Source organism: Olea europaea, unplaced genomic scaffold, assembly GCF_002742605.1.
Source record: "Olea europaea var. sylvestris unplaced genomic scaffold, O_europaea_v1 scaffold221, whole genome shotgun sequence".
NCBI classification, from domain to species: domain Eukaryota; kingdom Viridiplantae; phylum Streptophyta; class Magnoliopsida; order Lamiales; family Oleaceae; genus Olea; species Olea europaea.
The window spans coordinates 401,183-419,006 of record NW_019240124.1 but is presented as its reverse complement, the minus strand read 5'-3'; the positions used below and the strand labels follow the sequence as shown (position 1 = coordinate 419,006).

General features: G+C 30.0%; 1 pseudogene; it reads right to left on the bottom strand.

Annotated features, from left to right (window-relative positions):
• Positions 1-2,555: 2,555 nt before the first annotated feature.
• On the bottom strand, positions 2,556-7,932 carry LOC111380822 (annotated as a pseudogene).
• Positions 7,933-17,824: the final 9,892 nt, after the last annotated feature.

The following is a 17,824-nucleotide window of genomic DNA, read 5'->3' as shown; positions in this document are numbered from 1 at the left end:
ATGGATTTGGTAGGAATTAGTAAAAGTTTTTCCTGGATTTGTGGAGACTTTTACTAAAGACTTTTGAGGATTTTTTTTTTTTTTAAGGAAATATGCTTTTCACAGTGTTAAATGTGAGATATCGAGGAATATTTATGAGAATTCACAACATTCACTTAAAAACGAATCTTTGAAATTAGAGGGAGAGATAGAGATCAACTAGTGAAAATTTACCGTAACCTGATTTGAAGAAAACTCATAGCAAAGATTCAAAGAAATACCTAATTGGAAGAGATAGAGGAAAAACCTAGAGAGAAATAAGAATAGCATACTCTTTTTAGAAATTTCTCTATCGATGGGAGATTTTGGGAGAAAAATCCTATTTATATTTTCTATTAAAAAGTCTCTGAAAGTCCAAGAAATTTTAAATTCCCTGAAAGTCTCTCTAAATTGAATACCCCAAAACTTGTAGAGACTTCTAAAAAGTTTCAATTGAATACCCCGTAACTTCTGGAGACTTTTTAAAAGTCTATAAAAATCTCTATTGAATACACCCAAACTTTTATAGAGTCTCTAAAAGTTTCAATTGAATACACCCAAACTTTTTAAATCTCTAAAAGTCTTTAAAAGTCTCGATTAAATACACTCCCCTTAATATTTTTGATAAAAAATTTATTACTATAAAGTAATTTTTACTTTTCAAGTTAACTTGGCTAAACATGATTAATGCCTTAGTTACAGTATCCGCACAGATTCCTCACCAACAGCACATGGAATAAGTTGATTCTTATAGAGTTATAGTGAAGTGATGTTCCTACTCATGCTCTAGATGTCAAAGCTGAGATAATTCTTAATCAAACAACAATACAAAAATAAATTTTATTCTCAATATATTTGATATCATTTAATTATTTTTACAAAAAATCTTTGTACAAAAAACTATTTGAATTATAGAGCTCCTTGTATTTTGTCTTGTGCTCGAGAGACTGAAGCACGTTTAGTATGAAATATTAAGTCCTTGTTTGATTCCCAACGTTGTAATATATTTATTTATTTATCTATCTTTTTTTTATAGGATGGACTTGTTTTGCGATATGTTTGAATTCTCAGGTTAGGCTTAATGGAGGAGAAATTTGAGCTTGGGTAGCCGAAATATTTTAATCTGTATTTTCAAAGTGTTGATGATGATTCAGATTTTCAGGTATTATAATTGCCATAATTTCGTCAGAAAGGACATTAGAGCTAGAAAAGTCACCATAGAGGTAATCAGAGCAACACATGTTGTAGTATACAAGTACTGACAATAACTAAGATTTTCAGAAATCATAGTTGTTTTACAGTGTATGATGATAATCTGATTCTTATCCCATCATCAACATGATCACTCTAGTCTACAAGATTCGTGGATGTGAAGTTTAAGGTTTGATAACATGTTAAGTTTATATCACTCTCATGGGCATGAAAAATAAAAATAAAAAATTGCATGTAAGATTGGAGAAGCATGCATGACTAAACATTTCATGTACTCTTTTCATTAATGGCGTTGAAATTTGTTGGCTTGCATTTATATGATAGATTGGACATTAATTGATTAAACATTTCAATTGTCTTTTAATATTTAATTTCGTTCAAATATGTCTATTTGTTTTCGCACATTAAGCCCCGTTTAACTCCTATTAAATTAAGTTTTATTTTTCTCTACCAAATTTTCAATCACATAATTTGTTATAAAATAATATTACACTTAAATAAAAAACTTTTCTTTCTTTTTCAACCACTCATTGTTAAAAAAATATTATTTCACCCATTTTAATTTGAAAAAATGGAGAGCCAAACGGGTACTAAATTGAACATTAGGGTACGATAGAGCTCATGTACCTTGTTCTCATACTTATATACGTTCTATTTACATGTCAAAGGTAAATGGATAAGTGTCTCACATGTTTCTTTTCTTTGTTTACGATCAACCTTTTTTTTTTTTTTAATTGAAAGAGAATTATTGAACAAACATCTCATTTACTTATATTTCTTAATCATATTTAGTTCAAGAAGACATATAGAATGTGGCATTTTTGGGAAGTATTCATAAATTGTATAAATTATAAATAAATAGGAATAAGTTGTGGATAAGTATGTTATACTTGTGAATCCCACAAAATGTGTTGACTACAAACATTAGCCAAACACGGAATTTTCGCTCACCTATTAACATTTTTAATAAATAAAAACGATGGTGACCTTTATAGATTTCATATTACAAGACTTTCCTTGATCTCTAATGGACGCCATTAAATAAACAATAAGGTAACAATTTATTTATTCTTCGTGCAATCCTATTTACTATGATGTAACAAATGTGTTCAAGGTATAGTATAATTGCTTAGCAGCAAATTAAGCCAATACATTAAAGAAATTATAGCTTAGAATTGACAATGAATAATCATGGGTTAAGAGTTTTTCAATTGCCGAGTTTATTAACTTATATTATTGATGGTTTGTTTGGAAAAGATTTTTTAAAGATCATTTTCAACCATACATTCTAACGAAAACAATAATATTTAAAATAACATCAAACGTTAATGCAAAAGACATACAAGTTCTGATAAAAGAAGTAATAAAAGCGTGGATCATATTAGTCACGCATTCACAACTTCTTCATTAGTACATAACATTTACACTTAGTCGTGCATGAAAATAAGCAGAAACAGTATAAAGCGAAGTCAATTTATATTTCATTATCTCAATAGCCTGAGCTTCGAATAAGCTTCATTGTGGCTTTAAAGAATTACCAAAACAATGTCCATGCGATGCTCAGTGAACCCCAGTCTTCATCAAGTGGTCAGTCCCTCTTTTTAACACTATACGCCTCACTTCGTCGGCAAGATCATTGACATGTTCGTCTTCACATCCTGGACAGTAAAATTGATTGAGCAGAGTGTAAATAATGAAATACGATAAGCAAAAGTACACGTCTTGTTTTGGAGGTAGCACCATATAAGATCAGATAGAATGAGACACAATATTTAAGCCATGTTTGAGCCGCATTTTTTCAAAAAAAATACATTTTTAATCAGTGATTTGACATCATTTCAACTACACATTCTTCAATAAAATATTATTACACGCAAATCCAAAAACTTTCCTTATTTTTTAACTATACATTGTCTATCAACCTACCTTTTTAAAGTGCATTCCTTTAAAATAATATGGCTCAAACACACACTTAGTCTCTTACCATACAATCTACCTTGTAAAATGCGCCAAGCGTATGGGTACGTCGATAGATTGGACAAGACTCAACATGATCACAGACCAGAGATAGGTGACAAATTATACTTAGTGTTCCAAACGTCGTTCTTAACCTTCAAACCGTTTTGCACTTCAGTCTTAAACCTTTGTTTTTCTGATATTCGTGTCCCCAACCTTCCACTCCCAAGCACTTGTCTCATGGTCGATGCTAATGGGTTCGTCCAAGTATTTGTTCAGTTGCCACGAAAAGACAATTATACCCTTCGATTAAGAATACATGCATACAAGTAGGGGAAAAAAAATAGTCATCTTTCTTGCCTAGCCCAACCTGCAAACACCCCACTGGTTCCACTCGATCGACCCCACCCCACCCCAAACTTCATCCTCTCCCCTCCCTTCCCTGGACTAGAAAAGAAAATAAAGGGTCAGGCACAATTCACTTAGTATAGTCTCAAATGCATTCCAATCCAATGTACCAAACATGCTTGTAATGACAGACAGAGAAGGAAATGAGAAGGTAGTCGGTACAAGTTTTGTCATATTAAGAAGGAACTTATATGACTTCACCTATTTGAATAAGTGCAGTTTCAAGTTTAAAAAGATAATCTCTGTTTGGTCCTGAGGGGCCATCTGCGTGACCAATCTGACTGCAAAAATCAAGATAAGTATGATTATTACGTTTTACATAGTTTGCATGGATTTTTCGTGATGGATATAGTGCCTAAATGTTCATCTTGAAGCATATACATTTTACAAAAAAATGAATCAAAATATGATTGTTTTCAACCACGTGAAATGCCTATTTGAAAACGTAATGATAGATAGAATGTTATCTCAAAATATATAGAGAAAAATGTAATAATACTATTTGATGTTCGTTTTGTCCATGACTTAAGAATTAGAGAGGTGAACGGGTGGATGTTTGTCTAAGCTTAAAAAAATTACTTATAAGTAACTTATATGTAAATAAGCAATTTTCAAAATATATTATTTTTCTACCGTGGAAGTTGGAAATAATTTATTTATTTTGAAAGTAACCCCTACTTTATAGAGTAACTTTTTCAACTTTTAAGAAAAAGTGAAGTAATTAAACAAGTTTGTAATGAAAATTCGCTCGAAAGTTAGTTTAACTTTCTTTTAAGCTTAGTAGAACATCTTCTATGATAATTGGAGCTGACATCCAAATTACTTTTGAAAGAGGATTACAGAACATCTTGTACAAAATGCAAAATGAGTCTCAGAGAAATAAAATACATACTCTGCAATTTCTTCAAATGAAGCAGGTCCCAAGTAGTTCTTGTTGAGCTTCTTGTCTGCAGATGCTATGTATCTAAACAGTCAAAATATTAAGTTCTGAAATGGCCTATTGTCACAAATATAACATTAAAATGGTTTGTTTGGTAAGACAAACTGCACAATACTCGAAAATATTAGAAAGAAAGAGAAGTGTAAAATCTTGATTGTTGTCGCGTGTAGCTTTGTCCAATACTAATTTTCCAAATGTGCTCTAATGGTTTGTTTTGTTAAGGGGCTGCAATGTACTATTCAATATTAAAAAGGAAAAGAAGTCAATATCCAATCTATTTTATCCTCCAATCGCATTCTCTATTGACTTGTTCTATGTGGTGGGCTGCTGAGTATCGAGTTCTACTAATAAAGAAAAGTTAAAATGGCACATTATTGTGTACTGAACATGCTCTAGAGGATTTGCGCGATAGTAAGTGGCGGTTTGGGCAACTTACACCAATACATTGGAAACTGCAGGCATTGTAGCAGTGGGCTCCTGAAATAAAATTTAACATGTACATGCACAATCAGAATTTGCTCCAACAATTTGATGTTTTAGATAAAATCAAATGAAGACATCAACATAATTATTGGATGAACTTTAGACTTACAGTGAAGAAGTCAAGATAAGCCTTCATGTTGTACTGCTTTTCCCTTACTTCTAGATGCTATTCAATGTAGCAGAGAGGCATTTCATTTGAGAAACGGAGAAAACAAGGACTAAGCCGAAAACAGGTACTTAATGAACAAGAAAAGACTGATACATGCAACAGGAGTGTAAACAAATCTCCCTCAGTGTCTGATATTTTGGACTATGGGAGCCTAATCATACTCTCCACTTATCCACTCGACTACAATCCGGCCTGTATTCCATACATGTATTAGGTCGCCATGAGATTCCTACATACACAAAGGATTTTAGGTGGCAGCTTTCAGGTGTGGGAGAGGCGTGACGAAACCTAGTACTCTTGCTGTCCATTATAGTGAAAACCAGCAAACACATATCTCACATTAAGGGGGAACCACTAGTGTCCATTCTTTGCTTGTTTTATGATTTCATTCCATTTAATATTACCCTTCTAAGAAGGGAAGAGTTAATCCAAACAAAGATATGAATTAGGAATATTAATGATACAATGGACAAGAAAGTGTAATTTTTTTAAGAAAATTACAAACTCTCGAGTATAAGGAACAATCTATAACTAAAATATCAGAATATTATGTCTTATTCTTTGTTTACTTGACTATTATCTTAAATTAAAATAGCATATATGACTTCTAGGCCCTCTTTTGAAGGTTTTCTTTGTGCCTAGATTTGCAGAGGTTTTCTTTTGGACCAATCCAATATTTGAAAACTTCTACTGTCACAGTAGCCAGTAAAATCAAAAGCACAGGTGAAGACATATCTTCAAATTTATCATCGAGATCAATTGGAAGGAATTCATTTACCACCAAAAAGAAATAATTTTAATAACTGTTACATAAAAGAGACAGAATCCAACATTTTATATATTTTCTAAAAGTTAAAACCTACCTCCAATGCACCCTCCTGGTCTTCCTTCCGGATAATCTTGTAGGCAACACCCCACTGATCTTCCATATCAAATATTTGTCAAGTTCATACATTTTATAAGGATTTTAAATACTAAATTCATACTCAGTAGAATTTACATGCACAAAACAACATAGAAAAGAATTAAATAACAAATCATTAATGACGGGAGAGACCAAGCACGCAAAGAAAATGGTACACAGGTTCAACAAGAATGATTTAATGACCCCGTCTCATGATTCAGAGACTTACCAGAACCATATTTTAGAAAAATGTGAAAGCCGGTATTATGACATTATCCATAGAGATTCAGTCTATGTTCAACAATATACACTGCTTAAGATAATGAATGTTTTCCAATTCCAATATCCATCACTGATCCTTGTTTGTAAAACCAGCAATGATTCAACTGTTATCATCTAAAGTTAACTCCAATCTAAGTAAAATTTCTTGTGCTTTGACTTCTTATCAAGGATCAACATGTGTGTATTACATATTACTAGGACAGAGACGCATGGTCCAACACAAGTTAATAGTGCTACTAAAAATGACCATGAGACCCCCTCATAAGTACATTTTATGTAAATGACATTCTACCTCAACTTACCTATACATACACATCACATATGCATAAAATATGTCCAGAAATTAAAATCACTGCTGATTAAAATTGTTATGATTAACAATCTTAACTTCAAATTCGAACTCCAACAACCACCATAGGAATTTTCTAACCCATGACTTCAATTCTCATTGATCACAAGCTCGCAATAGCTATTAGCTAATCACAACTCAAAATCCAGTCCCATGCAAATAAAATCTCAAAAGTGCTCGATGTTTCTAAATTCAAAATACTCCATGAACACACTTCTCAGAAATCGAACCCCATCCTTCTGATCCAAGGTGAGAGTTCAACTCTTATGTGCTACTTCAACTTGGTTGTTCAGTAATCTGCATCATCTGGTGTTCTTGTGAGTTGTTCGAATGTCCTTTACTACCATTTGAGTACCAGTTAAACAACAGACTATGCTAATACCAATTAAAAATTTCAGATTAGCTGTTTTATTATACATACAATTCCATTATATATCCAAGAACGGCCAAATTGATAAATTTCTTCTTATTGTACCATTAATTTAAAATGCAAAAGCCGTTACAGAAAACACAAGAAAAGGAGAGATAGGTCAAAAAGAACTCACGCAAACCTCCCCCTCAGCAGGCTCCAATGTGACTGTTCTTCCCGGGTACTCTGGAGTCCCTCTGTGATCAGTGCTCCCTAAACTCAAAACCAACAAAAAGTTTCATCATCTCGATCCCCGCAGGCACACATAATTTTAATGGAATCACACTGTCAGCATCAAGAAAAAACCACTCCAGCCCATTGAATATATGATTTATGCTTAAATCTACAAGACCTCTTAACAAGATTAGCCTTTTAAACATAGAACCCAAGAATCAACGCAGAGTATCAGAGTCAAAAAAGCTATAACGAGCAATTCCATCTGTTTGATGACTTGGACTACTCCTAAATCGATATATTGAACCCAATACTCTATTTTACAAAAAAAAAATTACTCGAAGAGGGGATTATCTTCTAACCTTGATAGAAAACACGGCGGTAGTCTTTGATGAAACCGACAAGGCGATCATCAAAATAGAAGCCGGCTTTCCAGATCAGAGATCAGTATCCGAAAACCCACATCGTTCTTTACCTATTACTTACAGATAAAATAGCTCACTCTCAGGTCAATTGGAAGCCAAAATCGTTGGCCCAGGTGAGATGAAATGACGTGTGGCGCGATAGAGCAGGGGTGTGGAAATGAGTAGTCGAAAGAGAATAAGCCAGAGGATCTTTTCATGTAATTTTCTAATTCTAAAATACTAAATGTACACGCTACTAGGCTAAATTCTCAAAAACAGTAGATTTTTTTTTGGATCTTTTCATGTAATTAAATAAATTTAAGAGTATACTCTTAAAGCTTCTTATTAAATAAAACTTTCATGTTTTAGTTAATTCTTCATACTTTTCAGTTCTATATACAAATCATGTACGGATCTTTACAGAATCAATGGAACTAAAGTACCATCAAGCGGGTGGCCGTTAAGGGAAGACAGTCCAAGAAGATTCATCAAAGTGAGGCAAAGGAGTATACAGACAGAAAACGTAAGGAAAAGTCATCAATCTATACATACTGTAAGAAAGTTATGAATTTAAGAATTTTTTTAAATTTATTTAAACATGATTTCCATATAGATTCTACTGCCTACATAAAATTGTATACTTTTCTTTAGAATACATACAAATTATAGACTTCCGCAATGATTTTCCCCAAATTGGTCTTAGGATCTCTTGAAGGGAACCTAGCATTTGGAAAATTAATTTTTACAGTTTATCCAAAACTTTTTGTAAGTCTACATGATAAAAACTTTGATGGAATACTTTCTTTTATACACAAGTATGGAAGAATAGATTTAGCCCCTGTTTGAGCCTCATTACATTAAATTTTATTACATTTCATTTTTCTCTCTCCTATTTTTAACCACACAATCTTCTATAAAATAATATTACACGTAAATCGAAAACTTTTCATTTTTTTAATCACTCATTTTTCAAAAAAATATTATTCTCCCCATTAATTTTTCTACGTAATGGGGACCAAACAGGGGCTAAGCCCCTTTTTCAATAGTCAAAGATAATAATGCACCTTTTTCAATATCATATCTTGTTAGTTATTCAATACATAACCAACATAATATGACAATTGTTAAAGAACCAAAAGGAATAAAAATTGATCCTTTATTTTCAGATTATTTGAAACATAAGGGAACCGAATTTGAATGGTTAATCCAACCATCCAGAAAATCTTTGGAAATCAATCTTGATGACCAAAGACTTTTAGTTAAAGAACAAAGACCACTTCTAATTAGAAGTTCATCTTTAAATAAAAAACAAATTCCAAAATTCAAATGGAAAGAAGAAAATGAAGTTGAAACAAGCAGAGATATATAATTAAAAGAATTAAGAGATACAGTCAATGAAATGGCTAAAACTCTTTATGGACCAGAAGAGTAAAATGTCCATAATGGATATTATGAAAGAAATAAAAAACTTAAAAGATAGTATTGAAGAAATTAAGGTTACTCTTAAAAATCTTCAAGAAAATACAGAAAAATCTATAGAAAAACATTCTGCTATAATTATAGCCGGTGTTAAGAATGAAAAACCCTTACAAAAGAAAAATTCTAAAATATCCTTAAGAACTTTTGAAAAAGGGGAAGACATTCAACCAAACAAATCTGAAGGAAATTTTGATATAAAATTTTTAAATTGATATGTCAAAATTCAGAAAAAATCTTGAAAAACATTTATGAGACTAGCAATGATCTAGAGCTCTTAAATGTACTTCTTTCATTTGAAGATGAAGAATTACAAAAAATTGAAAATATTGTTAGAAAGATTAATATTGGAAACAGTGAAAATCTTATGACAATAAAATTTGATACCGAGGAATCAAAACCAAATGAATCCTTAAGCGAAAATGAAGAAACTTCTGAATCTGATGAAGATATTGTGATTCACGAAAGATTCTTTACTAATACAGAACCTATTGTTTTTAGGGAACCTAAAACAGAACAAGGCATTAGAATTGAAGAAACTTCTCGTTCTAATCCTGTAGGAGATGGAAAAAGAGTTGAAGGAGATTATAATCCTAGACCAGTTCCTACAAATGAAGAAACAAATCAGAATTTGTTACAATCTGAATTTGTTCCAAAAAGAAACAATCAACAAGAAGTTCCAATTCTAGATTTAGATTGTACACTTGAACCAGAAAAAATTGTTGATGCATGGTATAATCATCTTATGATAGCCATGATTATCAATAAAGAAATAATCAAACATGAAGCTAATTCATGGAATTATGTCCTAGCAAGTACCAGGGGTAATGTCAGATCATTTTTAGAAAAATTTGATTATAATGTAAAAAATACTATTTGGGCATATTCTCAATATAGTATACCACAATTTATCAAAAGAATTGTTGAACAATTGTATAAACAATTTACTGGACAAACTTAAGAAGTTTTTAAAAGTAAAAGAACGACAATTGAAATTGCTGATGCACTTAATCACTTAGAAAAAATAAATCTATGTGATATGAGTCACTTTGAAAATTATACATGTGAATTTTCAAAATATTTCTACATTTGTCCTGAAAACAAATGGAGTGAATTAACAGAAAAATTTATTAGAAAACTTCCTGAGCCATTCAATCATGAGGTAATGGAACTTTTTAATAATGCTATAAGCAAACAAGAAAATCATATCGATCTTAAACTCAATTTAAAGATTGATGGATCTTTAGGATTGGTTGTAACACTTACTAGAAATCTTCTTGCAGACAAATGTAAAGAAAGTATTTTGGTAAGAGATAGTAAACAAGCAATTTATAAAAATCCAAAACTCTGTTGTGAAAATTATCTCAGCAGAATTTCAGGACAATATGGATGTTTATCATCTAAGAAAAAAGAAAAGAAAAGAAAATCTTTTAAAAAGAAAAATATACTTTTAAAAAATATAAAAAAACCATATAAAGAAAAAAATTTCAAAAAGAAATTTTTTTTAAAAAAATCCCGCGGAAGGGAATATCAAAAACAAAAAATGTATAAAAAGAAATTTTGTCCTCAAAAGAAAAAGAATTGCAGATGTTGGCTCTGTAGTGAATCTGGACATTATGCAAATGAATGCCCAGCAAGACAAGGAAATGAAGAAAGAATTAAACTTCTTACTATATTTCAAAAACAAAACTTCTATCCAGTAGAAGATTCTAGTGATACAGAATCATTGTATTACTTAACTACAGAATCTGAATATGATTATTCAGAATCAGAAACATCTGAAGATGAGTAATAAAAATATTACTAATCCAAACTCAATCTATATACCTATAAAACTAAGTTTTAAAGGATATAGAAAAATTAATATTCATGCTTATGTAGATACTAGAGCATTAGTATGCACTGCAAGTAAATGGATAATACCAAAATAATTTTGGGTTACATCTGAAAAAATCTTAAAAATTAAGATAGCAGATAAATCTAAAATTAAAACTTCAAAAGTAGTAAAAGGATTAAACATTGAGATTAATGGATTTCATAAATCCCAATGGAAAACTTTTTATTTTAAAATACCAACAGTTTACCAATTGGAAACTGGAATTGATTTTATGATTGGAAATAACTTTTGTCAGTTATACCATCCATTCATAGAAGAAATTGAATCTATAAGTTTTACTCTTTTTGGTAAAAGACTATGGATTCCAAAACAAAGAAAAGCATTAGCAAGGAATGCTTTACAAGAAAAATTTTTGAATACAATGAAAATTGATAATAAGAAAAAGAATTTTAAAGAAATTCAAGGTGAAAATATTGCTCAAAAGAGTCATATTTTTATAAATTTTGAAGAAAAACAAAGTTTTAAAATAAATTCTCGAAGGGGAGAAATTTTAAAACTTTTAAATAAGTGTTGTTCAGAAAATCATTTAGAAACACAAAAGAATAAAGGAAATATGACAACAACTATTGAATTACTTGATGAATTCAAAACATCTATTGTAAGAGCTAAAGCAATGACTTATAGCCCTAAAGATAGAGAAGAATTCTCAATTCAAATAAAAGAATTAATTAATTTAAAATTAATTAAATCAGGTAAATCTCAATTTTCTTCACCAGCTTTTATGGTACGAAAAGAATCAGAAAAAAGACATGGAAAAGTTAGAATGGTTGTAGATTATTCTCAACTAAACAAAATAACTAAGACTGATGGATATTTAATTCCAAATATGCAAAGTCTTTTACAATTAATAAAAGAAAAGAAAATCTTTTCATCCTTTGATTGTAAATCAGGTTTTTGGCAAGTAATACTTGACCAAGAAGTTAAACATCTTACAGCTTTTAGTTGTCCACAAGGACACTATTAATGAAAAGTAGTATCATTTGGCTTGAAACAAGCACCTGGTATCTTTCAGAGACATATGGATAATATTTTTAAGAAACATCAAAAATTTTGTTGTGTCTATATAGATGATATCTTAGTATTTTCAGATACTGAAGATGAACATGAAAACCATGTAATTATTGTTTTAATAGAAGCAATAAGTGCAGGAATTGTGCTATCTGAAAAGAAAGCAGAATTGTTTAAAGAAAAAACTGGATATTTAGGTTTAGATATAGCTAATGGTTATAAACAATTTAAACCTCATATTCTAATTCGTATTAATGAATTTCCAAATGAAATTCAAGATAAAAAACAATTAATGAGATTTCTTGGATGTCTCACTTATGCAGAATCTTTCATTAAAGATTTAGCAAAAATGAGGACACCATTATAAAAGAAATTGAAAAAAGATTTTAAATGGATTTGGACTAAAGATGATACTCTTTATGTTGGAAAAATCAAATCTAAAATAAAAATCTTACCATCATTATATCATCCTAAAGAAGGAGATAAACTGATAATTGAAACAGATGCATCTCAAGAACATTGGGGAGCAGTTCTAAAAGCTATTGATCTTCAAGATCAATTAGAAGAAAAATTATGTGGATATGCTTCTGGAACTTTTTCAAAAGCAGAAAGAAATTATCACATAAATGGAAAAGAAATTTTAGCTATGAAAAAGGCTATAACAAAATTCAGACTTTATATAATTTCTGATAATTTTATTATTAGAACTAATTCAAGTACTTGTAATTCTTTTATGAAGAATAAGGTACATCCAGACTACAAACAATGAAAATTGGTCAGACGGCAGATGTGGTTCAGCCATTATGATTTGAAAATTGAAATTATCAAAGGAAAAAATAATTCTTTAGCTGATTCATTAACTAGAGAGTTTGCGATTACAGGTAAAAATGACCAACATTGAAGAACAAATTGAAGAACTTCAAATTCAAATTGAGATGGAAGAAATTGAAAATCTCAACAAAACAACAAAAGGTAATGGTTTTGAAAAAGAAGTTAGATAGACTTCTCAAAACATATGTTATTTCAACAGGGGAGAGTTCTACTCAAACACCCCAAGAAGAAAATATCAAAATCAGCAAGATGGCGATAAAAATACAGAAACAAAGATCAATATTAATTCAACTAACAGCGAAAATAAAGAGAGCATTTTCAAGCTCAGTGTACTCAAGTACATAAGGAAATTCAAATTCCTAAAACTGAGATCAAATCTCATGGACCCCAAATCCAAATACATACAGGAGAGCATGTTATCCCTCAGTGTTCGCAAGAACAAATGGATATTCAAAATCCAAAAGAAGAAAATCAACCATTGGTTGGTATAAATACGTCAATGGTAGGAAAGAAATTTTATGTGATCTTCAATGGATCACAAAAAGGTTTCTATACAAATTGGACACAAGTTGAAACACTTGTGAAAGGAAAAAATTACAAACACAAAAATTTCAAAACTTATATAGAAACCCAAGAAACTTTTACCAAATTTTATGAAGAAAAAGGCCAAAATCCAATGCCATACAAACAATTATTTGAATTTGACAATATTCATTTGAGACCAAACTATTGTCAAAATACAACTCCATTAAGAGCCAGGCCCAAATTTTCAGCCCAACTCTTTAATTCACCAAATGCAAACCAAATGGTTAGAATGATATCTTTTAAAGATGCAGTTGAAACTCAAACAGAGTCCATTCCCAGTAGATTCAAAAGAATTGGGAAAATACCAAAACCACAGAGAGTCATTTTCTTAGTGGAATTACATTTGAAGACTTTCTCACATATGAGGAAGAAGCAAGGATTGTTGGACCATCTGTCCCTGAAAAATGATACTATGGAACAATTGATAAAAAATTTGGACAGTATATCTTCTTTGAATGTGCAGATCCAAAAATGGTGCAGACAGCTTTTCACTGTGGTTTAATCAAAATGATTATTCTAAGTGAATCAATGGAAGAAATCCAGAAATTGGATAGCAATTTGATTAAAGTTTTAAAAGACTTTAAAAGAATTGTTATTAAAGACCAAAATCTACAGATGATGTTGAAGATTAACAGTACGATCCCTTTCTGGGATAAGGAAAGATATCTTTTTAAAGGATATCATCATATCCAAATCAAAACAATACCAGAAATCTTTCTGGAAAAGCTGGTTCAAGGAAAAATTGAAGGTACTAATGATTCCATAATCAGAGAATGGAGAAATCTTTCATACCAGAGGATTTTAACTGGATTAAAATCTTTCAACAATGAGTCAAAAATCAAGATAAATTATTCAACTGATTTCATCTTGGTTACAAGCAAGACAGGGAAAACAATCCAAAGTGATGGAATAAAAATTCTTTGCAATTTTGAAAGGAATGTTTATAATTTGCCCAATTCACCAGTAGACTACCAAGGACATCTTTGCAAATCTCTGAAACAGAGTCTTGACAAATATCACGAATGAAAATGGTGTCATTTACTTGATGAAAAAGACAAAAACAAATCTCCAGAAGATTTATTTTGGGGAATTGAAGGAGAGACAAGTGGAGGGATTGAATCCACTACTGAAAAGACATCCACCGAAAGTAAGGAAAAGAAGGATGGATCAAACTAATTTTCAAAAAGAAATTTGCTTTTTGAAAATTTCAACAACTTTTGACAAAAGAGGCTCTTGCCTTTTGAAAAGAGGGAGCATTGTTGAAAAATTGAAGAAAATGATAAAACTTTTGTCATATAACTTTATCATTACTTTTACCTTTGGTAAAAGAAAAATTGTTGATAATGACAAGGGAACAAATGATAGCAAAAAGGAATCTTTCTGGACGGCTATAAAAGGAGGACTTCAAGAGAAGAAGAGAGAGGAAAAAAATTTTGAGAGCAAAATTTTCTAATTCTGAAATACTAAATGTATACACTGTGAGGCTAAACCCTCAAAGACAGTAGATTTATTTTTGAATCTTTTCATGTAATTAAATAAGTTTAAGAGTTCTTCATACTCTTAAACCTTCTTATTGAATAAAACTTTCATGTTTTAGTCAATTCTTCATACTTTTCAGTTCTATATACAAACCATGTACGGATCTTTACAGAATCACTGGGACTAAAATACAATCAGGCAGGTGGCCGTTAAGGGAAGACAGACCAAGAAGATTCATCAAAGTGAAGCAAAGGAGTATACAGACAGAAAACGTAAGGAGAAGTCATCAATCTATACATATTGTAAGAAGGTTATGAGTTTAAAAATTTCTTTAAATTTATTTAAACATGATTTCTATATGGATTCTACTGCCTACATAAAATTGTATACTTTTCCTTAGAATACATACAAATTATAGACTTCTGCAATGATTTTCCCCAACATTTTGGGTTAAGCTGGTACAATGTTTCCCATGTTTTGTAGCTTTCCCCAATCATCAAGTGCCATATCAGATGGCATGTTTTGCTGGGCATCTCCAATGCTTACCCAAAACATAAAAATGCACGAAAAAATGGTGCAAAATACCTCAAATGTAACATTAAACTTTGCACTATTTTGCACCAAAATGGTGTAAGTTCACTTTGCACCAAAATGGTGCAATGTGTCTAAAGTCATTTTTACCTTTCATTTTCCTTTTTCAAATAAATTGATTAAGGGTATTTGTGTTATTTGTACTATCTATTTTTTAATACAATAAATTATTATTATTTTGATTATTACTTGCATTTAAAATAAATTTTAAATGTAAGAAATAATAATTAATAAATTAATTAAAAGAAGAAAAAATAAAATATAACAAACACGATTTATTAATGAGTTTGATCTTTTTCGTAATTTAACGTAATTATTTATTTAGTAATTTATGTATTTATAAAGTAATTAAATAAATAATTTTTCATATAAATATATTATAAAGAATAAAAAAAAGGGAAGAAAATGGTTAAATATTGTTCATTTTGTGTAATTTTTGGTGTAATGGTTGGAGACGAATTTTAGTTTGGTGAAAGATTTGGTATAAAATTTGGTGCAACGCTAGAAATGGCCTAAGCTTAAAAATAATTTGACCTACATTCTTTAGAAAATACATTCTTAAATAGTGATTTGATATTATTTTAATCACGTATTATTCAATAAAATAATATTACACGTAAATCCAAATTTTTTTTCTTATTTTTAACTACACATTTTCGATCAATACACTATTCAAAAATGTATTCTTTTTGAAAATATACTAACTTTTAAGTAACTTGTATCCTCAAATAGAATAATTTACTTTTTTATATTTCTATTCTATTTCACTAGAAAAGAAAATTACGTGTAATTTTTTATTAGGAGAGGAAAAAGACAAAAAAATAAAAATAAAAATTGTAGTGTTTGGCAAGGCTTAACGAGTTTACTAACTAAAAAAAAATGTAGTAAATGATCATGGACAGATTTTTTGTTGGTGATATTGGATGGTTATTGCCGATAGTTCTAATAAAAATCAATAATCTTGATTATTATGGATGCACCTCCATAATACATTATCGACAACTATCAATAGTGTAGCGATCACTATCGCTAATGAAGAAACTCTAGTGTCACCGATGAACATTTATTCTTTTGTTTATTTTTTTTATTTGAATGCACATACGTAAGATAATGTCAACGATTATCAACAAAGCATCGATTGCCATCGTCAACGAAGAAAATTTGGTGTCACGATGAAAGATTGTCCTTTTGTTTGTTTTCCATTTTTTAGTTAAGTTACTAGCCCCCGTTTGAGCCACTTTATTGTAAAAATGAAAATGAAAAATATAGTCATTATGAGCCCTACACAATAGATAAAAAGTCAAATATGGTGACTTAATATGTCATATTTTTCATTTTAATGAAAAAATAATGGGGCTCAAACCCACCTAATGAAATATTTCATTAATATCACCTATCAAAAAAAAAAAAAATTTACCTATCAAAAAATTATTTCATTGATATCTTTTATTTAAGATATTAAAAATAATAAGTATTATGAAAAGAGAGAAGAAGATAATATAAGAGTCAAACTCAAATGTGTATTATTAAGAACTAATATCATATCTTTATAAGGTCAAAAATAAGAGTTACAATTTGTATGAAATATATATTTTAAACTAAATAAGAGTTATTTATATATCATGATGATATCAAATAATCATAAATAATTATCTCATTATTTTACAATAATAAATTATTTTTTCAAAATTTTATTTTATTCCAGATGACTATTACTTTTTATATTTACATTGCTTCTCCTCCACCCCCACCCTCTCTTCTCTAAATCACTTAAAATAACCCTTTTTTTTTAACAATTAAAAACCATTACAAACTCTGTTATTAATATTAGTGTTCATTACTCCCAATTTATTTGATTTAAATAAAAAATCCCAAAACTACACAAATATCAATTAATCCGACGCGAAAAGCAGTTGATCTTGAACAAATTGACATAGAGAGTTAGATATGACCCTTTGTCTAAGATCCAATTGAGAGTTGGGCAAGATTGGAGAATCAAACCAGCATATGAGCACAATGATTAGCAGTCGTTAAAAAGAGAGTGAAAGAAACATCAAAAATTAAATTTTTAGGCACCAATATAATAAGAGAAGTAAAATTTAGCTTCATGAATATTTGAGGTCACGAAAGAGTTAATAAAAATTTATAAGTTTCCTAATTTATGACTGACTAGTTTTGCAATTATAATAGAATGTTGATACCCAATTTTATTTTTTTTATTATTTTCAAAACTTGTTATTTGAAGTTTA